The sequence below is a fragment of the Trachypithecus francoisi genome, unplaced genomic scaffold (genome assembly GCF_009764315.1).
Source record: "Trachypithecus francoisi isolate TF-2019V2 unplaced genomic scaffold, Tfra_2.0 Lachesis_group16, whole genome shotgun sequence".
Classification (NCBI taxonomy): Eukaryota; Metazoa; Chordata; class Mammalia; order Primates; family Cercopithecidae; genus Trachypithecus; species Trachypithecus francoisi.
In genome coordinates, this window is record NW_022681461.1 from 86,789,274 (window position 1) to 86,813,461 (window position 24,188).

Consider the following 24,188-nt stretch of genomic DNA (forward strand, 5'->3'; position numbering starts at 1 on the left):
AAAGAGAAAGCCGGGAGTCGTACCCTGTGATGCTATGTAGCCACGTCACCATTTTCAAAACCTCATATCCTTCCTGAATATGCCATGCACTGTCATACCTCTGGGCTTGGCTCAGATCTTTCCACCTGCCTGCAATGCTCTTCCCACCCCTTTGCATTTCCATCTCTGTCAAGGCAAGTCCCATTTGCATAGACCATTGCTTGAACTTTCACACAGCATGTATTTAATTTCCCGTTGGATTCTAGCGAATGGGGTACATGTTTGACTCCTGTACCCAAATAGACAGCTCCTAATATAATGGGTGGGATAATGTGGATTCATGCCTGGTTTCTGTCCCAGCACAGAGTTTGACCCCAAGTAGCACCCAGGAAAATCTTTGTTTAGTTGGATGGCAGGAAGGCAATAATACAGGAGAGTGAATAATCCAAGTAAGGTCTGGGAGCTGAGTCAAAGTCATGGTTGGATTTGAGGGAACATATAGTTAAGAGCACGAACTAGAGCCTGGTTGCCTAGATTTTGGATCTGGCTCTGTCATTTACTAGTGATTTACTTAACCTCTAAAGGCCTCAGTTTTCTAATCTGTGAAATGGGCATAATAATAGTATCTCTCTCTTAAGATTATTATGAGGTTTACATGAATTACTACAGGGAAGTATTCAGAACAGTACAATAAACAAAATAAATATATAGAAGCATGTTGTTTAAATATATATTTATATAAAATCAAGGATGTCATCTATAGGTAGGAGAACTTAAAGTCCAGGAGAGGCCTGAACTTGGTAGAGGGGCAGTATCTGGAGATGTACTTGGGAACTTGAGTAGAACAACCAAAGGCAAGGAAATCTTGAGGGCCAAAGCTTGATCTAGGCTGGGGCTCCAGACATTATTTTGTGGAAGAGGGAACTGAGTCCAGGGGTGGAGAGGAGTGCCATCATGGCAGAGGAGTGCTGACTACTCGAGTCTACGGCCCTTAGTCTAATGTGCCCCTGATGAGTTCCTCACAGTTTACCACTGAAAGCCAATAATTCATTTCCTTGACGTTGGTTTATCATTTATTTTCTTGTTTCTTTCCTCCTCATTTCCCAGATCAGTTCAGGTAGCTTATAGGAAACATATATATTAGGTAAACTATAGATTAAAAACAAAATTAGGACCAGAAAATGTATTAAAAACAAAATTAGGACTAGAAAATGTATACATTAAAATAAAAGGCCAGAAGGGTGGCAAGGTGGGAGAGGGGAGGGCACTGGTGACAAACAGAACCCAAGCATCTGCAGGATTGTTATTTCTGTGTGCAAGTTAAGTTCTGAGCTTTCTGATGGCCAGAGTGAAAAGAGACACATGTCAGTTGTATAGAAGAGAAAATAAAAGTGTTTTCCTAGTTCTTATCCCTAAAAAGTTTCTCATATGTGCGAGGGTCATCAAAATGATGTTGAAAGCAAAGCTCTTCTTCTTTTCTTTTGAGACAAGGTTTTGCTCTGTCACCCAGGCTGGAGTGCAGTGGCATGCTCTCAGCTCACTGCAAACTTGAGCCTCCTGGGCTCAAGTGATCCTCCCCACCAGCCACCCTAGTAACTGGGACTACAGGTGCATTCCACCACACCTGGCTAATTTTTTGTATTTTTTATAGAGACAGAGTTTTTCCATGTTGCCCAGGTTGGTCTTGAACTCATGTGCTCATGGGATCCGTCCACTTCGGCCTCCCAAAGTGCTGGGATTACAGGCTTGAGCCACTGCACCCAGCCAGGGCTTTTCTTCTGATGATCTCTATTCTCATGTCCTTGAGCCATCTTGGCTGATGGGTTATCCAGATTTTTTCCCTGAGGTGGTTATAACTTCTGGATTTGCTTGAAGAATCTTAGATCCTCATTCTGATCTGCTGTAATTATGGGGTTCCCCTGATCAACCGAGAACTACCCTTCTGATTCAACCTCTTAGAATTTCATGGTTTTAGAAGCTCTTAAAGGTCATCAAGCCCAACATCCCTATCCCACTCACCTTCTGATGTTTGAATATTCACTGCAACAACTCCATCAAGTGGCTGTCTAGCTTTTTCTTGCATGCCTTCAGTGACAAGGAACTCACTATCTTCCAAGGCATCTAATTTCATATGTCCATGACGTTGCTTGTCTTATTTCATTGATATCTGAATCCTGGTCATACCTATAGAAAGAGGCATTTCATCACCAAGGAAAGAAATCAAGTCAAATTGGCCAGCAGGAAGAAACTCTTCGGGAATCCTTAGCTTCATTAGAAGTAGACTTTTGTTCAAATGAAGTGTTAAAATTAAAGCAGTATATATCTGAGTGGGGCCAATTGGCATTAACTCATCATAGCATATGGTGTGCTTCCTTTTATATGCATGTTTAGCAGCTAGTGGGTACCAAACCTCACACAGCTCTCAATTGCTAGCACTAATGAAGGATCTGTTTGCCTTTGGGGATAAAGATGGTATCACTGATTCACAGTTGTTTTTCCAGGAGTGAAGAACAGATTTTACTTCCTCATCCATACTCTCTTGCCTGGCCCTTTCTCGTCCCTACTACCACTACCCTAATTCAGGCCTCATTGTTTCCTGCCAGGACAGTTCACCTGCCTCCAACTGGCCTCCTTGCTTTTGGTTCTGGCCCTGCCTGGTTCGAGATCACATTGCCAGAGGGATCTTCATAAGCACAGATTTGCTGTATCACTTCCAGCTTAAAATCCGTCAGTGACTCCTGTTAGTGCCAGTGTGAAATCCAAACTTCTTAGCATGTAAGAAAGGCAGGGCAGGATCACAGGGTCACTTGGGCCATGAAATGGGACAAAACTAACAGTCCTCATTAGGAATATTTGAGCCCCTAAAGGCATGCAAGTTCTTCTGGAACAATAGCTCACATTCATATAACTACAAATCTCTTAGCTTATTTGCCGAAAAAGTTAATCTCCACGTAGCAGAAAAAATAGAGCTCCTCTCAATACTGCTATTACTAGTGCAACTATTATTAAAAACAGTAACAGATACTTTTATAGCACCTAAGCACTTTATATACAGTATTTGATTCAGTCTTCACAAGAAAGCAATGGCATTTGCACAACCCTGAGTGTGAGCACCTCCTTCAGTTTTGTACCCTGATGGCTCACTCCCTTCACCCTAGTCCCAGCCCTGGAAAGCCTTGGGTGTCAGTGAAACGTGGATTAGGCTTTGCAGGCAGCTGGTGGGAAATCTTAGATGGAGAGTCTTGTCTGAGCAGAGCTCTAGTCACATGGCTGGCAGTAGGATCAGAAGGGCCAGCCCAGAGTTCTGCAGTCAGCAACAGGGAGCCAGGGGGCCATCTCTGCTGGGGGCAGCATGGTGGAGAAGACTGCAGGGCTGGGATCAGGGTTCCCATCTGTGTATATCACGGGTGGGGGCCATATGCAGTTTTCTGGGCCTCAGATTTGTACTCTGCACAATCAGAGTATTAATGACCCTCTCTGCCTCCTTTCCAGGTCCAGTTCGATGGTGGCCGTGAAGGGATCTGATGCTCAGTAACGTGAGGTACACCTGCAGCAAGAGGTGGTGGAGAGGGTATCTGAGTAGGTATGGGATCCTGGGGTCAGGCCCATGTTCACTTGCTCAGGAGCTTGGAGCACAACTTCCCCATTTCTGGGAGAAGGCTTTATATATCATTAAGATGCTATATATATCATTAAGATGAAATCTCTCAGCTGGACAAAGGCAGCTGCACATTATGTTCACAATGAAGAGACTTGGTGTGAGATGGCTCCTGAAGAGCTCACCTCCCACCATCCCAGCCACGGGCAGGCCACAGCCAGAAGTAGCACGGCCTTCCAATTCCAGCCCATCTCTCTCCTCTTGATGAATACCTCTTCCAGCTCAGTGCAATGAAATGTCTCCTTCTTCCATATAAACCAACGGCTGTACCCAAGCCTGCTTATCTCATCACCCACACTTCCCCCGAGTCTTAAAACATGTCACTTCCTTGAGAGTAGGAGGCCCACCTTAGGAAGTATAAGATTAATGTTGATAACTAGCTAGGAGGCTCATTGAAAATATTTTGGGGTTTGCATGTTAGCTCTGTCAAATCAAGTAAAAAATCATTCTTATCTGCCATAACCAGCAGTTATGCAAATCTGCCAATGGCACTAATTAAGTGACTTTTAAAAGCATTTATCATAAACAAGGAACAGAAACATTCAGGGGCTTATTTTATTCTCTCCAGCAGCCATCGCCCCATCTGATTAATGCCATATGGGGACAGTCTATTCTGGAGGGCAGGCTGGAGTTCGGTTCATTGTTGGCAGATATTTGAGTTATGTGTTTTGTAACACTGTTTGCTTACCAGGTAGCAGCTTCAGTGAGATAGGCCACCTTCACACTTACCCCATCATCACTTGAGATTTCAAGCCTCAACTTGACCTCATGTGGCAAGAAGAATGTATGCCATGTACAGAAAAACTTTACATCTGTTATCATTTATTATCTTCCCAACAGCTCTGTGCTGTTTGTTATTATCCCTACATTGCAGATAAAGAAACCTATACTTCCTTGCTGTAACATTGAGTTGACCAAAATTTTTGCAAAGAGCCAGAGAGTAAATATTTCTGGCCTTGCAACCTATAATGTAAGATCTCCATCATGACTGTTCAACTCTGCCATTGTAGTATACAAAATCAGAGATGCATGCTGAATAAATGAATATGCATGGCTGTGTTCAAGTCAAGCTTTATTTACAAAAACAGGTGATGGGCCATAACTTTCTGACCTCTACTGTAAAGCACTGAAATTGTTGGAGGCGGCGGGGTGAAGTACCTTTGGTAAACAGAAAGCCTTAATGAAGGGATTTGTTGTAGACTCAGTAAATATTTTCGAGCATCCACTCTGTGTCCGGCACTGTAAGGAATACACAGGTAAATCAAAGTGTTCATGGGAATTGTAGAAATATCTATATGAATTCACATTACTATAATGTAAATAAAGCCCAAAGTGCTCACGGCTATTAGAAGAGGCAGATGAGACCCAGAATTCAGAGCATCTGAGTCATCACGAAGACTCCCTGGAGCAGGTTATGTCTTAGCTGGGCTTTGAAGAACAATGAGGAACGAAAAGGAAGCCTTGCACATGGGGCTGGGGGAGCCATATTATTGGAGGGTCAGTGTAATCACATTTCTCCTCCTCACTCTGCTTCACCAACCAGTAGAGACCAGGGGCTTTTGCCAAGCAAAAGCTCGCGTTGGACTGGTATGGTTGTGAAAGGCTACTGAAGGCCTGAGCTTAAGACAAGGCCTGTGTAAAAAACAGATTCAAATTAGGTCATGCAAGAGCCAGTTGGAATGAGACAGGTGGTTATGGGCAGTAGAAAAAGAGAAACTGGGGTAAAAGACGTCCCACAACACTGAGTCATAAGAAGTGGATAGTCCCAAGGCTGTTGCTGGGTGAAACCTTAGGTTGCAAGTCATAATGCTGTGGTCACAATCCCTAGGTTCTGGTGCCTCGGCCAGAAGGTTTTCCCCACACCAATTGCAATAAGATGATCTGACTTTGTGGGGCAGTGCATGTGGTGCTTTGAGATGACAAGGCACCTTCACAACCATTATCTGTTAATCTTCACAATAAATCCTATGAGGTTAGTACTATCACCCTATTTTACAAGTAGAGAAATTGAGGCTCAGAATAGTGTACTACTGTGCCAAAAAATTTGAAGCTAGGTCTGTGTGACCTCAAAGCCAGTGCTTTTCTCACTATTCAATATTGCCCATAGGATATGTGCCAGGGTTAAAGACAGAAGAATAAAAGAATAAGAAAATATAGGTTAAAACCCTAATCAGGAAGGGCCACGATAGCAGACTCAAGGCTCAAACTAATGCTGTGGGAAGGAGACAAATTCTCACCTGATTGGAAGCCCTGGGTTCCCATAGAATGTGCTTTTCTTCTTGCCCAATTGGCTAAAGGGCTTGGGAGTGAGTCTGTTCCAGGCTATCTTCTTAAACTCCCAGAGCGTCTCCCTACCCATGTGGCTGACAGTTGGTGGGCTTGGGAATACTTCATGGCTCTTCCCCTTTGCCTCCAGCTTTTACTCTCAGCCTGGTCTCTCTGGCTTCTAGCTCTTCCCAGCCATCCCCTCGAGAGTAACTATTTCTTTGGGCACTTTTTCAGGGTTTGACTCTCAGAGCATGCACAGCTAGCCTCAGTGTCTATCACAGAGGACCACATGCCCAGGCCTCGTATTCACGGCCAGCCTCCAATGTCTATTTTTAACTTCATCTCCAATTGGGGTTATGCACACTGTCTCAGGGAGGCACTGCCAAGCCTGGGCGAAGACTCTCATCACACGACTGAAAATTGTGTCTCTTTATGGGACTAGAGCCCTGATGGTATAATTGATGAATTGATGCTTTAAAAAGTGGGGGTGGAGGAGCTTCTATGGTTGTCTTTGAAGAGTAAACAGACATACAGTGCATTATGCATGTGATTTAAAAGCCATAATTTAAAAAAAGCAAATATTTAAGAGATACCACTGTTTATTTGGCCCTGTTTTTGATTTTTTTTTCTTCTTACTTAAAATTCTAAAAGCCTCAAACATGGAAATGTCCAGGATTTTCTTCAGCTGTAAGAAGCCCTGGTGCCCCAGCATCCCAGGTTGCTGGGAACAGGGATGGGACAGAGAATTCTGCCACTTGTCTTCTGTCCAGATCTTGGTTTAACAGAACAGCTCTCTGCTCAGTGTCCCAAGTTAGAACCCCCTCTCCAGTCGGTGCTCTGCCCACACTGCCTCCGCCTTCGTCTGGTCTTCATCTTTCTCTTGGACTGTTATTTAAACATTCTGGAACGTGATCCTTCTGTTACCAGTTTCTTCCCAGCCACTCCATTTTCCACACTGCTCTTAGAGTGATCTCTATAAAAAGCAAATCTAATCATGCCCTTCCTGGCTGAAAACACTCAGTGCCTTGATTTTACTCCTAGCTTGGTTCCAGTGGGGTCTTCTTGCTGTCATTGCCCAAGGTGACTTCTCTTGAATAGGAACACCCGCAGGAGGCAGTACCTGTCCAGTCCTAGAGAATAGAGACTCCCAAGGCCAGTTCTCTCCCTGTGGGTGTTCCCCTCCCCCATGTTGTCTCATCAGCTGTCACCAGACTCATCAGGTGGACAATGGTGCTGTTCTGGGAGGTTCTTTTCCAGATCTAGGAAGGGTCGTACAGCACCAAGATCCAAAACCCGGAGCACGTGCTCATTGTTGTTTTATGCCACACAAGAAAAAGTCTTAGACCTAAGGAAAGTATTAGGCACCTGAAGAAGGTGTTTGCCTTTCTGCTGGTGGTTCTTTTCTTTACTGAGTCCAGTTGCCCCAAACTATTTCCTCTTCACTGTGGGCTCCTCATTTCACACCTTTGCCCAAGAGGCAGTTCTGCCCTTGCTGTCTCTCAGCCATTGCAAACTCAAGTTACCAGCTTTAGTGCTTCAAGCATCACAGGGCCCAGAGACTGAGAGGTGAGGGTTGGCTCTTGTCCTCTGGGTGAATCTGCAGTACCAGTCAGATTCCCTCCAGAGAGAGCTGGGATGATTTCTTTATATGATTACCTAAGAGGTGAGGACCCCTCACCAAGGCAAGCAGTGAGTTTTTTGTCTTTTTTTTTTTTTTTAAAGAGTCGAGATCTGGCTCTGTTGCCCAGGCTGGAGTGCCATGGTGTGATCACAGCTGTCTGTAGCTTCGAACTCCTGGGCTCAAGATCCTCCCATTTCAGCCTCTTGAGTAACTGGGACTACAGGTAGGTGCCAACATGCCTGGGTAATTTTTTTTAAGAGATGGGGCCTTGCTATGTTGTCCAAGCTGGTCTTGAACTCTTGGCCTCAAGGAATCCTCCCATCTCACCCTTGTGAGTTGCTGGAATTGTAGCTCTGAGCCATTGCGCTGGCTCTAGTCTGTTTTTAAAATGAGTCAATCTCATCTCAAGTCCTACTGAGGATACGGCTTTTCCTCCCACTGGCATATTTTGACTATGTGCCTTTGATGAACCTCATGATTATGCCTGGGTTTTGGTAAGCCTGGCTTTGCTTGTAAAGGAAGGACAGCATGGCTCTGATCTACACCTGATAGAAGAGGGGAATAGAGGGGTTGCTGGTGTACCCAGCAATGCGTCCTGAACTCCTGCCACAATGTACCTCTGGCCGTGTGCGTGAGTTTCCTGAGGCTGCTGTAACAAATTACCACAAACGTTCAGTGGCTTAAACAGAGGTTTGTTCCCTTTCAGTTTTGGATGCCAGAATTTGAAATCAGGGTCAAGGGGCTATGTTCTCTATGGAGGCTCTGGGAAAGAATCCTTCCAGCGGCTCCAGGCATTCCTTGGCATGGCAGCATTGCAGCATCGCTCTAATCTCTGCTTCCGTCTTCACGGGGCCTTTCCTTTTGTGTGTCAGTCCTTTCTCTTTTGTCTCATGTCTTCCTCTTTCTTTCTCTTGTAGGGATACCTGTCACTGGATGTAAGGCCACTGGCATTGTCCTGGATGAGCTCATTTCAAGTTCCTTAACTTAATTACATCAGCAAAGATGCTTTTCCAAAGTAAAGTCATATTCACATATTTCAGGTGTTGGTATATGGATATATCACTGGGGAAGGGGCTGGCACCAGTCAACCCACTATATCATTCCAAGACGCATCAAATCCTTTGACAACTATGCCTTTGTACAGTTCTCTTTGATGCCCTTCGCTCTCTCCCGACCTGTCCATCATTCTCACATTTCCTTCACTTGGCAAAGTTATTTATCCTTAAAGCATAAGTGAAAAAAAATCACCTGTGCGTAAAACCTTCCCTGACTCCAGGGGTGCCATCCTGTGTTCCCTGCTCTAGGACCCTGTAGCGGTAATCATTTGCCTGGAAGGCAATGGCCAGCCAGAGTTTGGAATGCAAAGGCAGTCAGGAGAGCACATAGTGCTGGGCAGGAGAGAGCCAGAGTCTGAGGGAGGGGGCCAAGGGCGGCTGAGGAATTCACTTGAAAGAGAGCCTTGACCCACTGTTCCTAAATCCAGACAGTGGCTGCTCTGAAAGGGATTAAATGTTCCAGAGGAGGAGTCTGAAGGTTTAAAGGTCATGAGAAAATCCTCCTACCTTTTCTGAATCCCTCCTCCTTTTCATACAAACTCAGAAATTCCTTTGAGAGGAGTAAGGTCTTTCCCTTTCTGACAAAGGTAAGATGAGAGAGACAATTGTCCTCTATGTATATATTAATAGTTTCCATCAGTAGCTTCTCCAGTTGACTGTGAGGGAGGCAAAAGGCAGGAGGACTCTTAAAAGATGGGAGTGGCAAAGGAGTGGGCCACAAGTGCCAAAGATGCCCAGGGTGATGCTCAGTGATGGTCAGTTCTGCTTACCCTTAACTCTCAGGGCCGATAAGAAAGAGGCAACTTACTGCTGTAGAATGGACACTGAAGTAGGAAATGTGGGTCTCAAGACTGAGCTTCACTCTTAACTTTCCACAACTTCACCTTCTCTGGTCTTTGCTTTCTTTTCTTTGTAAAACGAAATGGTAGATTAGATGAACTGTAAGGACTCGGTGATTTTAAGGGTAGCTGTCATCAAAGATGACTTTGTTCTTTGGGGATTGACTAGAAAATCTGTACAAGCCTGTCTCACCATGTGAATTTACAATACTGCACCAGGGGAAATCACTACTGTCCACACATATCTGGGAATCACTGAAGAATTAGCAAACTCTTGATGACTGCAAAGACACTGCCATATACTCTGTGAAAGGCACCTAGGATAGAGGGACAGTTCTGACTCTCAAAGGGCTTATGATCTAATGTAGGGGGCACATACTTTAAAGATTTACTGTAATGCAGGTTAGACATCAATGTATGCTATGATAGAGCAAGGGCAAGGGAATATGGGAGTCCTTCAGGGAGGAGGTGACATTGTAGCTGGGTCTTAAGGGCGAGTATGAAGTAGGCAGGCAGCAAGGGAGGAAAGCAAGGAGAGGCATTCAGGCAACAGGAACAGTCTTAACAGAATGCTTGGAGATTTAAAGTGAATGGCATCGTATGAGTGATGCTAAAAAAAAAAATGAGCCCAGATAGGCAGATTGGGGCTTGACTCAGTTACAATGTTTCATTGCTGTTAACCAAAATGAGTTCAAAGTTGCTTAAACATGAAGAGCATTTAGTAGGTTAGGAAACTGGAAAGGCTAGACACAGGGAAAGATTTCAGAATTGGTTTATTTCAGTGGCCTAGCAATGTCCTTGAAGTCTTCATTCAGTCTTTCTCCTCTGCCTTCAGCAGGGTCAGCATCATTTTAGGGTGGTGGCCCTCCAGCCCAAAGCTGGTTGTAACTAATCCCTCCTGGGGCTATGTTCTTTCCTGGAGGACAAGGCTTCAGTTCAGGAACAGAGTGAAGATGGCTTCTGGGAGTTCTCTTGGAAGATTAAGGTAGTTTCTTTCACAGAAATTTCTCATGTAAATGTCTCTTTTATTTTACTAACCAGAACTAGGTTGTATGCTTGTCCCTAAATCTATCTCTGTGGCTAGAAGTGGGGAGTATGCTCATTGCTTTGGGCCACGTCGCAAGTACTATCCATGGGTTGAGACTAGAGTCAGCTTCCTCCAAAACCAGTGGACTGCTAGGCTAACACAAATCAAGATAGTTACCAAAAGAAGGGGAAAGAGCTGTTGGGAGGTGAGATAGATAATGTAGATGCCAGACTCTTTCGCAGTAAGGGTTCCTCATGTGGCCAAGGATCTACCAACAGGAGGATAGAATGAACAAAGGGAGATGCCGACTGTGTGGACAGATTGGTCTTCTGACAGAGATGGTGGTGGAGGCATCTGCTTCTTCTGGGGCAACCGTGTGGGATTTCTAGGTCCAGTTTAGCTGGAACTGTCCCATGGAATGGATGAGGTTTCTCCTGGCAGTGTGGCTCCTGTTTGTGTTGTTTCTGGTCATGGTAACATCCGAGCATGGTTCTTGGACCCTCCCTTAGGGAGATCTTGTGAGATTCCTAGTATCTTTTCATAAGCCCAGTTCTGCTTTCATAAATTAAAGTGAATTCTGTTTTCTGTTTTGTTTTGTTTTGCAATTAAGAACCCTGAAAATTACTGATTTCCTTAATAGTGTTAGATGGTAGAAAGTCACTTTTATAGTAAGGAATGTGGTTTTTATCTTTTTATATGATGGAGAACCATTGATGGGTTTTAAATGGGAAAGTGATTATGATGGGAATCTTACCCCTTTTTCAACCCACCATTCTACTGACACTCCTCCTGTCAACATCACCAGCGGTTCCATTTACCAAACTCACTGGTCACTTCTCTTCCCCTACTCCCCACTCCTTTTTGCTTGAGACAGAGTCTCACTCTGTTGGCCCAGGCTGGAGTGCAGTGATGTGATCTCAGCTCACTGCAACCTCTGCCTCCCGGGTTCAAGCAATTCTTCTGCCTCAGTCTCCCAAGTAGCTGGAATGATGGGTGCCCACAACCACACCTGGTTAATTTTTTGTATTTTTAGTAGAGCCGGGGGGGTTTTCACCATATTGGCCAGGCTGGTCTCGAACTCCTGATCTCAGGTGATCTGCCTGCCTCGGCCTCCCAAAGTGCTGGGATTACAAGCTTGAGCCACTGTGCCCAGCCCTCTTCCCCCTTTTAAACTCAATTCTTTAGCAACGTTTGGCACAGTTAATATCTCCCTCCTTGATTGCTTTCTTCACCTGGTTCATTAGGTGGCACTGCCCTTATTTTCCTCCCACCTCACCAGCAACTCTTTCCTGTTATCCTTTACTGGTTCCTCCTCCACTCTAACCATCTGGATCCCGGAGTGCCCCACGGCTCTTCTCTTCCCCTTTTGCCCTTTCCCCTAAGTGGTCCAGGGCTTCAAGTAATGGGTATATAAACCAATGACTTACAAATAAGTATCTTTAGCTCAAAACTTCTGTTTACCTCTGGAGTTGTGTATCCAGTCACCTGCTTGACATTTTCCCTTGAGTGTCTAATGGATACTTTATGTGGAACATATTCAAAGCAAAACACTTGCTTTTCTCACAACATAGTTCCCCTCACTGCTCCCACTCAAAATGGTACTAGCCGCCACTCAGTTGCAGAAGTCAAAACCTGAAGTCATCCTTGATTGTTTTTTTCCTAACTCTGTCTTAATCCATGTTGTGTTGCTATAAATACCCGAGGCTGGGTAATTTACAAAGAAAACGGGTTTATTTGGCTCATGATGTCTGGAAAAGTTCAAGATTGGGCATCTGCATCTGGCGAGGGCCGCAGGCTGCTTCCACTCCTGGCAGAAGGGGAAGGGGAGCTGGTGTGAGAGATCACATGGTGAGAGAGGAAGCAAGGGAGAGCGGGAGGCGCCAGGCTCTTTGTAACAAGCAGCTCTCCTGGGAACTAATACAGTGAGAACTCACTCCCTCCAGCAAAGGGAGAGCATTCACCTGTTCAGGAGGGATCTGCCTCCATGACCCGAACACCTCCCACTAGGCACTCTGCCAACACAGCCACACTGGGGATTACATTTCAACGTGAGATTCAGAGGGGACAGACATCCAAACTGTAGCACTCCCCATGCCAACTCATTCAGAACATGCTGCCAGTTCTACCTCCCAAATACGTCTGGAGTCTACCTATTTATTTCCTTTTCTACCACAGCCACTCCAGCTTTTGCTTCAATCTCCAGCCCCAACTCCTACCACTCTCCCTCTGCTCACCATCTTTCAGCCTCCTGGGACTTCTTTATGTTCTTCCAACTGCCAAGTTTATTTCTATCTTCTGAATCTCCTCTTTCCTTTGTCTAGAATGCTTAGTTCTTGGCACAGCCGATTTCCTTCTTGTCTCTGAGGCCTGGGTTCAAATGACGCTTACCATCTAAGGTATCACCCCACTCAAGTCACTTTCTACCCCACAACCACTACTACCCTCTTTTGGTTTCTTTCTGTTACAATTACTTATCAGAAATAAAATATGTTAGTTTGTTTAACATCTTCTCCCCCCTCTAGATAAAAGCAGGTATTTCCTGCCTTGATTACTGTGGCACTTGCCACAGCAATCAAGAAAAGTACCTGGAAAAGTACACAGCACCTAATAGTAACGGATTATGTATGTGTAGAATGAATAAATGTATGTTTTGGGAAATTTGCTTTGATGGTAATTTAGGAAACAGACTAGAAGGGAAGAAATCTGTGCTTTCAAACATTCTCTCTGGCCAGAGTTGCAGTACAGATTGACCTCTTGGAACACCAGACCTTGTAGGATGTTTGATGAAGTGAAGAATCCAGGATGAGCATAGCTGAGAAGTGACTTAGGAGATTTTTTCATTGATACCAACAAGTGAGCTTCTTTTCCTGTGCTGATGCCTTTAAGTGGAGTAGTTAAAATGTGGCCAAAATAGATTTCTGTATTTGGATTGCTGACACCACAAGTGTGTGAAAGTGGAATCAGATACTTTTCCTGTGGTGGCTCCTGACCCTCAAATCATGGACAATCGCAGAGGGGATAGTCATGTTCTGAGAGCACCATCTGGCAGGGAAGGCATGAGGGAAATTAGCCTGCGTTGGGGTGACTTTGGTCCCCTAGTCAGAGGTCCTTTTGGCTGACCTAGTGGTGGATAATGTGGGGACAATTCTTTTCTTTCCATCTCTTCATTATTGCACAAAAGAGCACACAGATCTTCACAGAAAAGAGGTTAGCCAGGCTCCGTAACTCGAGGATTCTTCTTTCTCTCTTTATCCCAGAGCCCGAGTTCTCATCCATTCTTTTCAAAGCATGGAAATAGAAAGGATGCTTAGAAAAGTAGATAAAAAGCAGAATAGAAATCTCCTACACCTGCCAACTTCTTTCCCTGAATTCTATGTTATGTGGAATTTTTATTCAGGGAAAATATTTTTTTTTCAGGACAAATAAACATCCATTCCAGTGGCAATTATCCCCTCTCCTTTTTTAGACTTTATGGAGTGATTTAAATTCTTAGGGTTTTCTTTCATTTTGCAGACTGAGAAATTGTAAACCTCACAATCAAGAGAGCTGCGTGATCCGAACGAGTAGGCAAACCAGGCTCGGGGAACTGGCACAGTTTCCACGGATCCACATGGAAGCTGAGTCTTGCCAGTCTGCATGGACATTCCCCTCTCTAAAAGCCATAAGACGTTCTACTTGGCAGCACTACATAGTAGAAAAATGTGGATACAGAAGTCGGGAAACCTGGAATGTGGTTCTCACTAGCTTGGTGACCTTGGGTAAACTATTTAGGTTTTCTGAGCCAAGCTTTTTCTATCATAAAATGGGAGTAATAATACCTCCCTCCCCTAAGTACAGTGTTGTTTCGAGAATTAAGTATATTTGTGAGAGTGCTTAGGAAACTGTGAAGACCTCTGGATATCTTACTCACTATTTTTTAGTTTGTCAAATCAAACTCTTACTCTAGAATGGATAAGTCTATTCACAGTGAATGTTCACTCATTAGACAGACTGATTGATAATGACTTGGGATTCTGGATTCAGACCAGGAGACAGAAATAAACCCACTCTTGATGATGTTTTAGAGCCTCTCCAATTTAATATGACTTAATCTGCACATTTATAGTGTAGAACTTGAGTATTAGATAGGGCTAAAAATGTAGCTGTTGGGATTTAGTGAGAAAAGCTGGTTTTTTCCACGCAACATTTACTCAGTACATTTTCTGGGTGCAGGTTAAGTGTTTATATCTGCACGTGGCACATGTTAAGTACTCAACAAATTCCTACTACTACTATTATTATTATTGCTGTTTGGCATGCCTTGGGCTGGGCTTTGGGGTTGTAAACATGCAAAGCCATGGTCTCTCTCCTCTAGGAACTCTTTGAGTCTAGTCAAGGAGGTAGATTTGTAAGCTGAGAACACAGAAAAATGAAACAAGTGGGGACAGTCAGAAACTGTCTTGAGTTAGCCTATCTGTTTGAGTTTTGCTCTGCTATTTATTAGCTAGGTTAACTTGGGCTAGTGACTTAACCTTTCAAGTTTCATTTCCCTCATAAAATGGAAGAATAATTACATTGATTCTATGGGATTACTTGATGAGTGAAATTAAATAAGAATTCACTCATTTATTTATCAAATACTCATTGAATGTTGTTGTTGGCAGAATAATACATTTCCCAGAGATGTCCACGTCCTAATCCTCAGAATCTGTAGTGATGTTAGGTTACGTGACAAAGGGGAGAAACAAGGCCATGAACCAAAGAATGCAGGCTGCCTCTAGAAGCTGCAAAAGGCAAGGAAACTTTTTCCCCCTGCAACTTCCAGAAAAAAAATGAAGCCCCACCTGCACCTTGATTCTAGCCCACTGAGACCCATTTTGAATTTTTGACCTCCAGGGCTGTATGATCATCAATTCATGTTTTTTAACCCAGTAAGTTTGTAGTGATTATTATAGCAGGATCAGGAAACTGACACAAGTGTCCACCATGTGCCATCAGCCTCTGTTCTAGGTGCTGGGGCTAAGCAGTTGGACACACACATACTCTCTCTCTCTCTCTCTCTCTCTCCTCTCTCTCTCTCTGTCTCTCAAAAGAGCAGAGAGAGCACTTAAATTTCAGAAAAATAAGTAAATGGATGAATATGAGTCAGAGGCTGATAAATACTATGAAGAAAATATTAAAGCAAGGTAAGGGAGCTATGGAATAAAAGAGATTATGATTTTTCATAACGGTGGTCAAGGATAACCTTCATAATGCAATGACATTTGAACAGAGAAAGCTGAATTAAATGAGGTCTTGCCCCATGTGGATATCTATGGGAAGCACAGCCTTAGATGACACAGTTCCTTTCCAAGGGCCGTTCCCAAATACGGATGCAACTATGAGCTTTCAGCAGCCAAAACTCCCAGCAGCTCGTGGAATGAATAGTGTGGTCCTGAAGGGAAATCTGATTAGTGCATCACAGCATCCACTACAGGAGGCTATTACCATAGTCTGGCCAAGAGGCGATGTTAATTTGTACTAGGCTGGCTTCAGGGGAGACGGTGAGAAATGATCAGACTCAGGCTATATTTTTCAAGTAGAGCTCGTAGGATGATTTTTCAAATGGATTTGATAGAGTGGTTGTGATGGAAAGAGAGGTGTCAAAGCTGACTCCAAGTAACAGAAATACAGTTGTTATTTACTGAGACAGAGAATACTGGATGATGGGCAAGTTTGGGGGAGATAAATCAGGAGTTTAGTTTGAGATATATTAAATTTGAGATGCTTTAGTATTTCTAATTGAGGAGATGTTGAGTTCAGAGGAGAGATCAGAAGTGGAGATGTAATTTAGGGAGAAAGCTATGGAACTGACCTAAATCACTTTAAGGAGTGGATTTGGGAAACAAGAGATCCAATATTGAATCCTGGGGCACTCCATCAGCTAAAGATTGGATCAATGAGAGAAGGTTCCCACAAAAGTCCATGGCCTGGTATATGGTAAGTGTTTAGTATAGGGTAGCTAGCCATGGAAGTTTTGTAAAGAGAAGAAGGATTAAGGCTAGAAAGCACTAACAGTGCCTGGGAATACACTTGCTGGGTCTTACTCTTCTTAATTTTCTAACTGACCCACATTCATCCCTGACCCTCTCTGGCTCTCAGTTTCCTCTTCTGTAAACTAAGACCTTATTTTTTTTTTTTAACACTCTATAAACTATGAGTTAGAAATGGAATTGTTAGAAAACATGTATCACTGCATTCATGTAAATTTACTTTTTTAAAATTTTATTTTTTACTGTAGTAAGATACACATAACATAAAATTCACCATTTTAACCATTTATTAGTGTACATACAGTTCAGTAGCATTAAGTACATTCACATTTTTGTACAACTGTCACCACCATCCATTTCCAGAACTTTTTCATCATCTCATACTGAAACTGTGTTATATTGCTATTAAGCAATAACTCCCCTATTCCTTCTTCCCCCAGTCTCTGGTAACCACTGTCCCACTTTCTGTCTGCATGAATTTGACTAATTTAGATATCTCATACAAGTGAAATCATACAGTATTTTGTCCTTTGGTGTCTGACTTATTTCACTTAGCATAATATCTTCAAGGTCCATTGAAGTTGTAGCATGTGTCAGAATTTCATTCCTGTTTAAGGCTAAATAACTTTAGTCATGTGGATCTGAAATCACCAGACCTATGCCCCAGTTCCAAATCTTCTGCTTATGAGTTCTTGTGACCTTGGATGTGCCCTCTCCATCTCATTTCCTCATCTTTAAATAGTGAAAATAATACCTCACAGACATGTTGGATGGAGAATTTGATATAATGGATGTGAAACCTCTTTAGAAAGATTATGATGCTATGGCTATTTTTAACTATAAAAGGCCACTAGGTTGGCTGCCAGGCATTGATTTTCTTCTCTTGGCCACCCTAATGATATCTTTCCAAACAATTCCTTGGCCAGGCTGCATAGCTGTTCCAATTCACTTATCGTGGCAGTCAAGTAAATGGACTTGGTTGTCTTCCTGTGAGCTTCCCTATGTGTCAAACCAACATAGCCCAAGATAAGGAGCCTCTATCTCTGACCCAGTCACTTTGGACTTGGGTGCCTCCATTGAATGCCAGGGAAAGTACAATTTCTGAGGACTGGAAAAAAAACCCTCTTCCTCTTTTCTTTTTGCTACATTCTAAAGAAACATCCAGCTCCCTGTTTCTGGGCCTGACTCCATGAAGTCATCCACCCTGGGGAGGGTGGGAGGATGGATTAGTTGGAAGTAATTTGAGACAGCATGGCTTGGGAGTCCGGGGGCCTGAGGGCTAGCTGGATCTCCTGCAGGCTTGATGAACAAGTATGATTAGGCGCTTCACCTCTTGGAATTGGTTACCTTTCTCGATGTCATAAGGTGTGGGACTTGATGACCTCTAAAGTCATTTCTGGCTCTGGCCTTCTATGAATTATGAATTATTTATAAATTACCCATCCACTTCCTGTCAACGACTCTACAGCTTTCCTTTACTCCCATTCTTCATGTACTTTCCTTGCCTCCAAGAGCTACTCAATTCAGGTTCAGACATAAACTTGATCCTTACTCCTAGCTCTGAGCCTGACTCTTCCCTTCTACCCCTTTACTTTGGTTCCTTTCTGGTCCAATTTTCTGTCTACAGCTGACTCTGGAAACATCTGCTTTCCTGATGCATGCTAAAAGATTAATGGTAGATTATGGCTTCAGTTCACATTTCACTTGCATTTTAGGAGAACATTGACACTCCAACTTCAAAAGAATGGCCCTCTCACAACAGGGCCTAGACTCAGAGTGAAAACATTGGCTCAAAAAGTAAACGGGGAACCAGATTATGTAGGGTTCCAAAGAGAGGCTAAGGAATTCGAACTTCATCCAATAGCAACAGGGAACCACTGATGATTTTTGAGCTGTATCTGAGTTGTATCTTCAAGAGATCATTCAGGCAGCTTTTTGAAGACCAGATTAAAGTGGGAAGAAAGCAGAAGCAGGCAAGAGAGTGAATCCAGGATCTAGGTGAGAGAGACCAAGAAGAGTGGCCTTAGGGGTGAAAAGGAAGTGACTGATCTGAGAGGTTTCAGAAGGATCAACAGGACTTGGGTCCCAGTGAGTCTTGGGATGAGAGAGAGGAAAGAGTTGGGATTGACACATTTCTAACTTGTAAGGTCGATGCACAGTATCAACCTTATTTTACAGGCATGTAACATTATGCCTGTAGCTAATGTATGAAGCGCATGCTCTTGCATTCTCCCAGCTCATTATGCTGCAGCCATATCCAATCCAAATTGCTCCTGCCTCAAGAGTTTTGCACTTGTGGGAAGTGTATGAGGAGAGAGAGAGAGAGAGAGAGAGAGAGAGAGAGATGTGACCCAGGAAAGAAGAAAGATGGGGTGAAGAAGTATCTATGGAACTTTCTGTCCCTATCACCATATTTCCTTTAGCAAAAGATTTAAAAGGTGTGGGGGCATTGTTAAACTGACAATATTAAGCAAAGGATAATTTATTAGATGAGGGAAAATATCAGTGAGTTATCAGTATCTGTGTCTCTGACTTTTGGAGCATCAGATGAAGCAACCTTGCACAAAGACTTGAGGGTAGGGCCCTGTGAGGGGCCTGATTCCTCATTGGTTTGGTGTAATCACAGTTTTGACCCAGAAATGTTTCAGAAAGTAAATACATTGATAAAAGAGAAGTATGAAAAGACCTGCAGAAACAAGTCATATTCGGAGCTAGCATGGAAGAGTGGAAATCACATGATTGCAAGATGAGACAGCAGCTTCTTTTGTGAGCAACTTATAGATTACTAAGTGACGGTTGTAGAAGATCAGTTGAATTCTGCCAAAAGGCAGACATGGAATAAAGTTTCATTTCATTTTCTGGAGGGACCAAAATTGCTTTGTGTAAGTGATGGTGGAATGATGTAGAATGTGACAAAATAGAGTCTTCAAATAGTATTATTTTTCCTAGGTGAATGAAGATGCTTATTGCTAGTCTAGAATGACCCTGTCACCCCAAAAATTCTGCAGCAGTTAAATTTATTTTACTTATTTGAGATTGAGAGAAGAATTAATGCAAAATAAATTTTTGACCATGTTCACACCAAATCCAAGGAAGAATCCCAAATAGAAACTGATTGCTATCTTGTCGAAACTCTGTCTCATACCTATAAAACATCTCACATCCCATCTACAAAATTAACTACAAGTACATCTTTCTACGTCTCTTCTCTATGGCTTTTATGCAATTAACACAGAACAATAAATCAGGCATGGCATGATTTAGCCTAGGAAATAATTTAGATATCTAAAAAATGTGTAGAGTTATAAATTGCTATTATTTATGTTAATTTTTTGTACATACAAAGTACTTTAATTTAGGACCAAAATTTGGAAATTATTTGTAAAAGTGTAGAAAATAATAGTGACTAATGTACTGTGAAAACTGGAGCATACGGAACCAATTCTATTTGGTAATGTAAATGTTGTATGAACTACTGAAATAGGAGCTATTAAATTGTTTTAATTGAGTCTTTGGGGTAAAAGTTTAGAATTTGGTTGAAGTTTCTGGCATTGGTAATTAGTTGTTTATAGGAGGACAGATGCAATTCTAGGATAATTGACTGTCTTTTCATCTTAAGAACTCAAAATAATGGGCACTTAATACCAAATCTACCTTGGATAAAAGATAAGTTAGGACACCAGGACTCATGAACACACAGAATTCAAGAAAATTGTGGATGAAACATTAACATTACACATTGGTTTATTTATATTGTCCCTTTCATTGTTTTTTTCATTTCTCAAAAATATAATATATTATTGGCCAGGTGCAGTAGATCACACCTGTAATCCGAGCAATTTGGGAGGCCGAGGAGCGTGGATCACCTAAGGTCAGGAGTTCTTGAGACCAGCCTGACCAACATGGTGAAACGTTGTCTCTACTAAAATTACAAAAATTAGCTGGAGTAGTGGTGGGTGCCTGTAATCCCAGCTACTTGGAAGGCTGAGGCAAGAGAATCTCTTGAATCTGGGAGGCAGAGGTTGCAGTGAGCTAAGATTGTGCCACTGCACTCCAACCTGGGTGACAGAGCGAGACCCTATATTCAAGAAAAAAAAAGAATATCATATATTATTAACTAGAGTCACCATGCTTTATGATAGATCTCTTGAGCTTTTTCTCCTGTCTAACTGAAACTTTTATATTCTTTGACCAACATCTCTCTGATACTAGTCCCCACCCCTCACCCACCCACTCCACCCACTCCTCTGGGACCACCATGCTACTCTCTATTTCCATGAGATCAACTTCTTTAGAGTCCACATAGGAGTGAAATCATGTAGTATTTGTCTTTTGGTGCCTGACTTATTTCACTTTGCAAGATTTCCCACGTCTGGGGAAGGAAATAGAAATCCAGATCTAGAAAGGACAAAGAGCATCAAATAAGATGAATCCAAAGAACCCCAAAAGGAGATACATTATAATCAAATTGCTGACAGTTAAAGACAAAATGAGACTTAACTGTTTAAGCTCCTGCCCAATGTTACTTTAGGATCTGGAATTTAAAAGAAGTCTAATTTCAAAAGTATATTCTCTTTTTGTCTTAACTTTGTGCTTTCTGGATCTGGATTTCTATTTCCTTCCCCAGACTTGAAAAATCTTCAGCCATTATGTCTTTGAATAGGGTCTTTGTTCCTGTCTCTCTCTCTTCCTTTTGAGACTCTGATAATGAGTATATTGTTTCAGTGCCTGTGTCCCACAAATTTCTTAAGTTATCTTCACTCTTTTCATCATCATTATTATTATTTGGTTCCTCAGATTGGATAACTTCCAATTACTTGTCTTTGAGTTTACTGTTTCTTTTTCCTGCTGACTCTAGTCTGCTGTTGAACTCTTCTATTGAATTTTTCAGTTTAATTATTGCATTCTTTAGCTCTGATTTGTTTGACACTTTTTAGCAGTTTCTATAACTTTGTTAAAATTCTCAGTTTGTTCATGCATTGCTCTACTGACTTTGCTGAGCATCTTTATTATCATTCTTTTAAATTTTCTGTTGGGTAAATCATATATCTCCATTCATTAGGGTCTGGTTTCTTGTCCATTTATTTGGAAGATATTTTCCTACTTATTCATTTTCCTTGACTCTTTGTTAGTTTTTGTACATGAAAGACAGTTTCATCTCCCAGTTTTGTCAGACTAGCCTCACATAGAAGATGGACCTCATCAATCAGTTCATTCAGAGATTCTAGGTGCCTCTCAAACCTTCGTGCTTATCCAAATCCCTTTCTTCGTTCTTAGTGGCCCCCAGAAGATTTGGGTGTGCCAAATCCTATCAGTTTCCCAAGGCAGATGAGATAAAAGCCAGTACTTTGAGATGCAGTTGGAGAAGTTAAATGTTAGATATATATTCCAGTAGTTTCTATACTCAGGAAGAAACTGAGAGCTGGAGTTCATCTCCCACTCACTGCATTAAGCTGGGGAGAGAATCTGTGATGAATGCCTGCGCTGTCATTCAAACCACACCCTCTGATACTAGGGGTATAGCCACTGCACGTGTGCCCTCTGAAAAACCACCTCTTTGTTCTTTGCAGTCTAGGAAGGTTCAGGAATGCAGAGTCCCACCAACTCCCAGAGCTCAGTGATTAAAAAGGCATTTCCTGAGATGGGAGCTGTAAAAGTTGATGCACTTGATGCATACACAAACTTCTTACAGGAGGAATATGCAGACCTGGATTTATCTCTGAAATGAGCCAGAGAAGAAGATGCAGGAAGTGCTGACACTCCCATTCAAGATCCCAGAGGTCTATTGTTTATCTGCCCCATCAGCTCCCAGATACAGACTAGTTAGAGGTCCAACCCTCAGGCAGCAACTGGAAAGTGTGCCAACTCCTTTCAGGGAGAAACTAGGAACTGGGCATTTTAGTCTATTCTCTGCACTGAGCCCAGGGGATATAGCTACTGGAAGTGCTCACATGTCCATTAAAATCATCTCTTTGTTCTCTATGATCCACAGAGACTCACAAATCCAGAGCCCTGTCAATTCTCAGAGCTAGGTATTAAAAAAGCCAGTCCCTTGGGTGAGGGCTGTAAAGTTGGGGTAGCATTTATGTGTTCCAAATACTTCAATCCTTAGTAAGAACCTGAGAATTGGGGATTCCTTCCCAATTGTAAGATGTGGTATCTGAGGTGGGGTTTGTGCCTAAGTGTGCCTCAGTGTTTCCTATCCATTTTGATGCAGATATTTTCTTAGCTACCTTGTGAGTAGGAGTCTCTCAACCAGTTTCTGGCTCTCTAAGAGAAAATTTAACTGCATGCAGTCATTTATTTGTTGCATACAAGAGAGAAAGGAAAGCCAGGAGCCTCCTATTCTGCCATCTCACTGACATCACTCGCAGCAGTGTGATTTGAGAGACATTAAGGACCCTGCCTGCCCCACTACATCCTGCCTACCCAACTTCACTTTTCTGCCCTTATCCTTATTCCTATTGCCTGGAACTGGGCAGCAGATGTAGAATCATCTGTTCCAGGATACTCTAGTAATGAGTAACGTGTATCTAGTGTTTTTCATTTTACAAAGCAATTTTTTTGCATCATTATCTCATTTAATCCTCATAGCAATTCCATGGCCTAGGTTCTTTTTTTTTTTTTTTTTTAAACAGAGAAACAGAAGATCAAACTTAAAGTCACAGCAAGTAGGTGGCAGAGTGAAGAGCAGATCCAGCAGATTCTCTGAACTCCCGGGTGAGCATGTTTTCAGCACCACCGCACACCACAATGGAAGAGCCTATCAACTTCTTGGAAACTAAATAATAAAGAGAATGACCTTTGTCTTGAGCCATTCATTGTCACAGGAGACATGAGATATCGTCTTTGGGCAAGGTCTCCACTCCATTTTATAATTTAAGTAAAACTTCAATGCTGATTTTCTCTGCCTCCTAGTGTTAGTCCTGGCTGCTGGGAAAGGAAAGGAAATGCTTTCACACTTTATAGACAACCTTGGCTACAACCACATCATTTGCTCCATTTTTTTCTGCTAAAAAGTAGGAAAAAGCAGATGTAAAGACTTCTCTGTTTCTCTTTAAAGGAATAAGATAATAGTTGTTTTGCACATTTTAATTTAGCATATTTTAAAGCCTCGAGAATTGATTTTTTTTAATTGGAAGATTTATCTTGGATAAAAAATTGATGTGGGTTGAGCTAAGAATACTTTTTTTGAGTATCAGGAGGCAAGGGAGAGGCTCTGGAGAGCTGTTTGTAGACCTCCAGCAACCCTCATAGCCTCTTTGAGACCAGCTGGACACTAAGACCTGGGCCCATTCTGGCATCACAGCACATGGGCCACAGTCGGACTATGTAATGGAGTGGGATGTGGGTGCAGGGTGTCTTTTAAGCAGGCCCCCATCTCTACAAAATGAAAGGCCGCATCTGATTTCTTTTAGTCTCCCATTCTCATTTCTTTTTTTTTGAGAGAGGGTCTCACTTTGTCATCCAGGGTGGAGTGTAGTGGTGTGATCATGGCTCACTGAAGCCTCAACTTCATGGCCTCAAGTGATCCTCCCACCTCAGACTCCCAAGTAGCTAGGTCCACATATGTATGCCACTACACTCAGAGAATTTTTTAATTTTTTGGAGAGATGCAGTATCATTATGTTCTTCTCAGTATTGACTTTTTTTTAAATTTAATTTAATTTAATTTTTTTTCTTTTCTTTTCTTTTTTTTGAGACAGGGTCTCACTGTGTCTCCCAGACTG